The sequence below is a fragment of the Ursus arctos genome, chromosome X, assembly GCF_023065955.2.
Source record: "Ursus arctos isolate Adak ecotype North America chromosome X, UrsArc2.0, whole genome shotgun sequence".
NCBI lineage: Eukaryota > Metazoa > Chordata > Mammalia > Carnivora > Ursidae > Ursus > Ursus arctos.
In genome coordinates, this window is record NC_079873.1 from 76728321 (window position 1) to 76738015 (window position 9695).

Here is a 9695-nt window from a genome sequence, read left to right on the forward strand (position 1 = left end):
AATGGGACTTATCCCAGGAAAGCAAGGTTGATATAAGTATTAAAAATCAATGTGATACACCATATTAATAAAAGGCAAAAAATGCATGCCTATCTTACTAGATGCAGAAAAGCATTTGACATAATTCAACAGACTTTCAACAAACTAGGAATAGAAGGGAACTTCTTCAACTGATATAGGAAATCTATGAAAAGCCCACATCTAACATTACAGTGATAATGAAAAACTGAAAGTTTTCCCCCTAAGATCAAGAACAAGATAAAAATGTCCACTTCTACTGCTGCTACTCAACATTGTAATTTAAGTTCTAGTCAGGGCAATTAGGCAATAAAATAAAATAATATGCATTGGAATTGAAAAAGAAGTAAACATTTCTCTATTTATGGAGACATGATTTTATATATAGAAAATCCCACAGAATCCATAAAAATATTTAGAGCTAGTAAACAAGTTCATCATGTTGCAAGATACAAGATGAATATAGAAAATTGTATTTCTATATGATAACAACAAAAAGTATGAAAATGAAATTAAGCAAATAATTACATTTACAGTAGGATCACCTGGCATTCTGGGATCTAGCCCCACATCAGGCTCCTCTGCTATGAGCCTGCTTCTTCCTCTCCCACTCCCCCTGCTTGTGTTCCCTCTCTCGCTGGCTGTCTCTATCTCTGTCAAATAAATAAATAAAATCTTTTAAAAAAAAGAAGTAAAGGATTCGGCCCTATAGGTATGTGGAGGGTGAGAGGGGAGGAAAAGGCTTTCATACATATACAAGAGCCAAGACAAAGAACTTAATGCAGGAGTGTGTCTGGAATATTCAAGTAATAATAGCAAGGATGCAAATGTGGGTAGAGTTAAATGAACTGAAATAAAGCAAAGAGAATATTAGGAGATGAAATTAAGGACATGACACAAAAGTGGTAAATTATGTAGGGCCTTGTAGATCATTGATAGGATTTTGGCTTAAACCTTAAATAAGATGAAGAACTATTGGAGAGTGTTGATCAAAAGACGAATGGTAGCTATACTTGTGGTAAGTGTAGCATAACGTATAGTTGTTGAATCACTATGTTGTATACATGAAACTAATGTAACATTGTGTGTCAGTTATACTCAAATTTAAAAAATTAATTTTAAAAATGCAGTATCCACAAAGTGCAATAAAGTGAAACACAATTTTAAAAATTAAAAAGAGTGGGATGCCTGGGTGACTCAGCCAGTTAAGCGTATGCCTTCGGCTCAGGTCTGATCCCAGAGTCCCAGGATCGAGTCCCACATCTGGCTCCTTGCTCAACAAGGAGCCTGCTTCTCCCTCTGCCTCTCCTCCTGCTTGTGCTCTCTATCTCTCTCACAAATAAATAAAATCTTTTTTAAAAATTTAAAAAAGAGTAATTTGATCTAATTTAAATTTTAAAGAGTTACAATAGCTCTTGGCCAAGGGTGAAGCATAGAGGCAATTTAGAGGTTGTGGCAAAAATACAAATGAAAAATGATCAATTCTTGGATTAGAGTTATAGCACTGGACATGGTGAGAAGTGGTTAGATGTAAATCAATGTTATTTACTCACAGATCATATATAGGGCATGAGAAAGAGGGAGAAATCAAAGATTATCCCACTATTTCTGGCTGATAAGCTAGATGGATGGATGTTCATCAAACTACCTACACTCTTCTTTCAACTGATGTTCTTTATATCTGAAGCAATATAAGTAGCTTTTTATTACTTAAAACCAAATGATTCCTTAAAAAATGATATCTAGACTACTTGGATCCCAACTGGCAGTGTCAAATATCCAGTCAGGATACTTGTGCCCAGAATGGAGCAAACAGGAAAATAAAATCATATACACACTACAAGGTGCATTATTTTAAATCAATCCAATCTGAAAAATAAATGAGAAAGTGAAAACTCTTCATTCTAAGAATTCCTTTACCAACAGATCTCATAGTTCTCTCACGTCTTGAATGGATTTGGTTGATATCATCAATTAGAACAATCTGAGATATTTAGTATTATCAATTGAGTGAAGGATTTGAACAAGGTGAAGCTCCAGTCCCACTGAACTGAAAAGTGACATAATTATTACATTGCAAAAGTTTCCTGCTGATAATACTTCCTGAAAAATTTCCATCAGAGACCATGGAGCAAGACAAGCAATGGAGCACAAGTAGAGTTTAAAATTCTATGTCCTGGGGTCCCTGAGTGGCTCAGTAGGTTAAGCATCTGCCCTCAGCTCAGGTAATGATCCCAGGATCCTGGGATTGAGCCCCACCTTGGGCTCTCTGCTTAGTGGGAAGCCTGCTTCTCCCACACCTCGGTTCATGCTATCTCTTGCTATCTCCCTCTCTCTCAAATAAATGAATAAAATCTTTTAAAAAGTAGATAAAAATAAACATAACATGCCATGTCCCATAGGCACTTACCAGTCTGAGTGGAAGAGAAGCATCAGAAGAACAATGTCTCTACCTTTCAGAAAATCGTATCTCACTCTAAAGAGAAAACATAGTCCCTATGTTTTATTTCATATGATCTATTTGTTAATACAGGAATAGCTTTGCAATGCTTAGAGAATATCTGTGTTTCGAATCAAAGCATAATAATGAACTATCTTCAAACTGGAAAGTTTATGGGATTATAATTTTTTTGGAAGATGAATTAAGATAATTCAAGACCTTACATTATCAGTTCCTTCATAATAGGGAAAGAGAACTAGAAGAGAAAATGAAGGCAGAATTTACTAAACTTTTAGGGGAAAAAAAGCACAAATCATGCAGGTTTTCAAAGCAATGTCAAAAATCTTGTCTTTTATTTAATATAATGCATTTCTGTTTCAAAGAACTTTAATGGCTGTGCTATTATCTGAAAAGGAGGAAACTAAAGTTCTGAAAAGTTATGTGACTCTCCTGCTTAAGGTCTTTCATCTACTTAGCAACCAAAGCAAGACAAATATCTAAGCCTTAAAATTTATAGATAAGGTGTTTTTTTCTATTATATCAATGCTGCCTTTTAATTTTAAACTAAAAAAATGAGGAAATCAGGCAAAATAATAAAGCTTTTTTCTTTAATAGTATCAGAGGGAAATTATGTAAGCTTCCAGTTCTTACATGAATAGATAAAACACTACTCCTTTACTTGTGGAGTGGTTTATGATTGACAACCAATGCACCAATTAATAAAAGCACAGGTAATAGCCTGGCAGAAGAACATGACTTCTAGGAAAATCAATAAGTTACTGTAGCATCTTAGACTGGGAATAAAAGTGAAGAAATATTTAAACTGCAAACACTTTGGGAAACAGCAGTGTTCACAGGCCTGTGATTGGTAAGGCAGTTTTAAGTATTAGAATGATCTGGTGGCTGCTGCTAGTGTGAAAGCCACTATAACTCTTCTTCCAAAGTACCAGTTTTGGGGAGATGTAAAACACAATGCTTGTCATTGATTTGGTGAGAAAACATGATTTTCTTATGCTGTGTATGGTTAGCATATGTAAATGGCTGATACAAATAGCAATTGCAAAGTCATCATTGGAATTAACCTGAATGCCTATCTTTGGAGATGTTTTGAGAACATCAGTCGATAAAACATGATTTTATTGACCCTATATGACAACTAAAAGAAAGACTTTTTGGTATTTATGATTTTCTTATCAAATATTATGTAGATACAATAGATATAAGCCAAATAAATATATGTGTTACAGTAGATATCTTCCACTGCTGCAATTGCATGGGCTGTTCTTGATAAGAAAGCTGTATAATTGAAACTACTAATACTTGACGTCAGCTAAATTAATGATGTTTCAATGAAACTAACTCTCCACACTTAAAGTACAGCATAAACTTAAATAGAAAGAGGGCGTCATTTGGCTACAAAGAGAATAGGTTCCTACCAGGTATCTATAATTTCTCCTTCAAACATCTGAAAATAGATTTCTTCCTGATTTATTACTAAGCTCTTTTGGATACCTCCTCTAAAGACAAAATGATATCAGATGAAATCTGTCCAAGTTGACAAATGCTATGTCTTTCTGGTCTTTTAAAACAACAACAAGAAACTTTGAGGGTTTAGAAACAGAATACTTTACTGAAAAATATTCTGGATTCCATTTCTATATCTGAGATAATGTGAGCATGATCTTGGTTGAAGGCAATGCTTTAGACAAAATTTCCTTTCAAGATATTCCAGCACCATGAATCTGTCTATCATTCTACCTGCTGTAGTATAAATATACTATCACTGGGTTTTAATTGAGTCTACCTACTCAGGTCAAAGCAATAAGAACCATGACTTTTGAAAAATTCAAAATTGAGAAGACAGAATATTTTATTTGGCTAGAGTAATTGTAATTGTATATTTTCCAATATTGGTTAATGTGTTTCACATACAGAAAAATTCTATTCCTCGGTCATTGACAATTCCTTCCAAAACAAGAACCACTTAAAGAAAAAGTCACAAAACTATAAGATATCAAAGGAAATCTATTTCTAGGTCACAAATAACCTTGAGACTCTGCTCAAAACAGGTAACCACACACAGGAACATGTGAGATTATGCTAACATGAGGAAAAGCAAGACTGTCAAATGACATTACAATTAAAAAGTGAAAATGAAGCAGAATTTTCTCCCCTTTAATGCAAAACAAGGAACTTTTTTTTTTTTAATGGTATAACCACTGCAAGGCTTTGGAAACCCATCCACTTTAAGTCTCTAATGGAACTGATAGGTCTATTTTGTCACTGGCCAATTGGAAAAACTGATTATTGCCTCCCCTTTCCTTCACAGTTTAGAGATAAGTAAAATGGGCAACAGAACTCGGGAATAGAACAAGTATCTCCCGAAACTAATTTCCATCCTCATATTTGGTGTTTTAATACCAAAAGGTAAAGTTCAGCATTGTTCCAAAAGCCACTATTTTTGGTGATGTGTTCATAATTCATGCAAAGCTAATAAAAATGTCATCGATCCAGTGTCCATCAAGAGGCAAGGTTTATCCGTTGTCAATTTCAGAAATTCATCATCTGTTCAAAGGCACAGTAAGGAAGAAGACAGCACAGGATCATTTTTTTTTCTTTTTAAAATATATAAGTTGAGAACAGTGTTTTAAAGTCATTATTTGTGCTGCTTTTGGGTTATGAATAATTTTCTTACAACTGCTGAGCCATCTGTTAAACAGAGAGGTCTTGCCTATTAAAAAAGCTGAAGTCAATTTTTTTTCAGATTTCAATGCACAGCTTTTGTTTGAATCCCCTGAACAACAAATACTCTAATAAATAATAGTTAACAGTATTCACAGGTCAAATTAAGTAGGAGGGAAATAAGCTACCCTTTGAAAATTGTTTTAAACACCGTTTTCCATGGAGAAAGAACATGTTCATACCTCTGAGCTCTTGCAGCTGTACCATCTGTGGCCAAGTAAGAAACTATCATGTTTGGCATTTCTCTTGACCTTGAAAGACTAGCCCTTAAATGAAAGAATCTGGAGAATTGGGCAACCAATGGCATAATTTCTAGATATGCAGTTTTCTGACCACAGATTTTTTTCATAAGATCTCAACCTTCAGTAATGTTTCTAAGATGTTAAATATAGTTCCCATATTTGCATTAAATGAATTCTGATCAGTGTAGTGATCCTAATTTTTTTTCCCAAAACAGCACATTACCTTCTTATTACTACCTCAATGTATTTTGGAATAAAATATTTTCATGAATTTTATAGGAATTTCTTTTAAATTTCCCTTAACTTTCTTCATTTTCAGGGTTATTCATTTCTGTAGAAATAGTGCATGACTATGGTACAGTCACATTAAAAACTGTAAGGTGTTTAGCATAGTTTATTACAACATAAATATTACTCAAATTTAGTCAATTGTATCTGTTGAGTAACTGTAATTTCCTGGCTAACCACATGCCCTATTCTTAAATAAAATAACAGATACTTTACTTAATTCAGAGTCCATCTTTTGTAGTCCCCTGTGTTTCAAATTAATGGGATTTAACTATACTTATCCATTAATAGCCAATATGGTGGTCAGCACTATGTTAAAAAGGAGACAGTCCTATAATCAAGGCTTTCCATCTAAATGAAACCAAATTTGTTACTTAATAGCAAGTAAAATATATCAGCTGCCCTCCTCAGATTAGAGACAGAGATGGTTAGAGCTGAAAGCAATAAAAGGAAATAAAATATATTTTTGCACAAATATATACTTTTTCAACACCAATTATATTCTCTACCATGATCACAACTACCTCTTATGCTACTCAGGCTTTTAGTGAATTAAGGTAAGGAAAGGGAGGGAAAAAGCATCAGAGATCGAGGGACTGGGGAAGGGAAGAGATAGATGGACATAGAAGGCAACTTGTACAATTTCTAGCAAGATTTTTTTTATTTAAAAAAAACAGCTTTTTTTGAGTTGGTGTTATAGGACATTTTTAAAAAGTTCTTAGGTTAGCAGATGTTTGAAACTAAAACTTAGAATTATTTAGCAAAGTGGAGACATTTGTAATTAGTATATTTGTAATTGAATGAATCAGATAGTGGCATGAAGCAGAGAAATACTTAAGGGTAGACTTTCTGTTTTGCTTTCCCTTGTTTTCATTTCAGAATCCCTAACACCAAGTTGGTGGCCAAATCACAGTTTGTGCTAAGACAAAGGTTGTCAAGTGAATGGATGAGAAGAATGGAAAAAGGAAGTCAATAATGGAAAAAAATGAGAAAATGGGGAAAAGAAACAAAGATAAAAGCAAAGTTCAGTTTGACCCACATAGACCCATCAAAGAGTGAAATAGCCACTGGGACTTTCACACTTCCAGGACAGTGTCATAGTATTTGTACTATCCCAAATCCCAAATAATATCCTTTCTTTTTAACTAAAAAGTTATATTTTCCCCCTCTTCTTAATGACTATAAACTTCCCAGCAGCAAAAGAAAAGTAAAATGTGAATGTGTCTATATGTTCACATTTGGAATTAAATATACCTTTCTTTAAATTATGCCTACCGAAGTAATATCTTTCTAATTTTTTCTAGGTATATTAAGTATATTTAAGACTGTTTTTTTTAAATATATAGACAGAGGGTACCAGAGTAAGAGAAACACACAAACATTACAATATATAAATATATATATATATATAATTTGTAAATTTGCTGCATTCCATATTCTCATAACCCAGCATTTGAACAGAGCAAGCCACTTGGTAGAGTTTTTAGCTTCAAGCTTTGCTTTTTGTCAGTAGTTTAAGAAAACCAGTAATCTAAAGCAAACAAAAGTTGTAGGAGTAGGAAGGGAAGGGGAAAATAAGAAATAAGGAGAGTGAAAGGACATATTTGGTGGCCTCAAGACAGAGGGATTAAAAGTACACCTTGAATGAAGTAAAATTGTCTGAGGATAGAATCTCAGATCTGACTTTGACTAATTTTAAAACTTAAGCAAGGTATCTACATGTATCCTCTTATATCCTCTCCATCAGTAAGCTGAGGACAATGATAGCTACCTTACAACTCAAGGCATATATGTGTATATAGAGACTGAAATAAATATATAGATACATATCGTGTAGTAATTGATACCCAGTGGATGTTCAATTAATAGTAGGTATTTTTTTTAAGATTTTATTTATTCGACAGAGATAGAGACAGCCAGTGAGAGAGGGAACACAAGCAGGGGGAGTGGGAGAGGAAGAAGCAGGCTCATAGCGGAAGAGCCTGATGTGGGGCTCGATCCCACAACGCCGGGATCACGCCCTGAGCCGAAGGCAGACGCTTAACCGCTGTGCCACCCAGGCGCCCCCAATTAATAGTAGGTATTACTACTACTGCTGCTGCTGCTGCTATTATCATTATTACCACAACCTGCTATACCTGGTAGAGACTAAGTACTATGAAAAGCAAACACTGGTATGCTCAAAAAGGTACTTAAATTTGGTCCTAGAACATTCCAAATTTGTGTTTCATCTTTTTTATTTATTTCTCAAATTAAACTGATTAAAGTTTAATAATTTCTTATGCTTATGTACTTCCTTATAATTTTCAGAGGACTTTCAAAAACATTTATTGTTATTTAAACTATATTCAACATTTTTTTGGTATACTCTATCATCCTTACCAAGTATAATTCTGAAGCAACTGCAGTAGTATACTTAGAATTGTCAAATTATGAAATGACAGAGATGCAAAATCATTTAGTTCACGCTTCATTGGCATGGGAAGAAAGTGTGACCTAGGAAGGTTGAAACAACTTGCCCCAAATCACACATTATAAGTAGTAATTATCATCATTAGGGAAATACAAATTTAAATTTTAATGAGATACCACATCACACCCTGTCAGAATGGCTAAAATTGACAACATAGGAAACAATAAGTGTTGGCATGGATGCAGAGAAAGGGGAAACCTCTTACACTGTTGGTGGGAATGCAAACTGGTGCAGCCACTCTGGAAAACAGTATGCAGTTTCCTCAAAAAGTTAAAAATAGAGCTACCCTATGACCCAGCAATTGCAGTACTAGGTATTTACACAAAGGATACAAAAATACTGATTTGAAGGGACACATGCACCCTGATATTTATAGCAACATTATCAACAATAGCCAAATTATGGAAAGAGACCACATGTCCATATATACTATTACTCAGCCATCAAAAAGAATGAAATATTGCCCTCTGCAACAATGTGGATGGAACTAGAATGTATTATGCTAAGCAAAACAAGTCAGTCAGAGAAAGACAAATATCATATGATTTCATTCACATGTTGAATTTAAGAAAGGAAACATGAATATAGGGGAAAGGGAGAAAAAAGAGAGGGAAGCAGTGGACGCTTGGGCGCCACATGGCTGCCAGCCTCCTGCCCCACTGGGTTCCTCTGGGGCCAGCTGGAGGCTTGGAGGAAGGCCTTGCTTTGTGGCCCCCATGGCCTGTGCTTCTAGACAGATTGACCAGCATACCCAGCCATGCTATTCTGAGCCTCCACTGCCTTGATCAGATAGTGAATGTCAAAAAGCAGTGTCTGATAAATATGAGGACAGCAGGAACTTTGGGCGACCCTGGCTTTCTGGATGAGACCACCTATGAAAGACTGGCAGAGAAGACACTGGACTCCTTAGCAGAGTTTTTTGAAGAACTTGCAGGCAAAACTTACACATTGGAAGACTATGATGTCTCTTTTGAAGTAATGTTTTAATAGTTAAACTGGGTGGTGATCTAGGAGCCTACTGATCAGCAAGCAGACCCTAAACAAGCAGATCTGGTTATCTTTACCCTCCAGTGGGCCCAAGCGCTGTGACTGGATGGGGAAGAACTGGCTGTATGCCCACGATGGTGTGTCCCTCCATGAGTTGCTGGCCACAGAGCTGACTAAAGCCTTGAAAACCAAATTGGACTTCTCTTCTCTGGCCTATTCTGGAAAAGGAGCTTGATGCCCAGCCCAATTCTAAAGACATTAACAGCTATAAAGCCAAGCCCCCAGCTCTGTCCTGCAGCTGAATGTCTGGTTTGTTCAATTCCCACTTTTGAGGACTGTTGCATGGTATATAATGGCACTGTGAAAAGAACGTGTTGCCTCCTACCCTCCCCCAAGTTCGGATTTTTAATTTCCATAGTGTTTTTGGATTTATTGTCTGATTTCCTCCCTCACAGGATATCCCTTCTCTTTTATAATGTCCATATACTCATACATTTATATATAA

The 9695-nt window shown here is 35.4% G+C and overlaps 1 pseudogene; it reads left to right on the top strand.

The window, feature by feature from the left end:
• Positions 1–8839: 8839 nt before the first annotated feature.
• Positions 8840–9425, top strand: LOC113244322 (frataxin, mitochondrial-like; annotated as a pseudogene).
• The last annotated feature ends 270 nt before the right edge of the window (positions 9426–9695 follow it).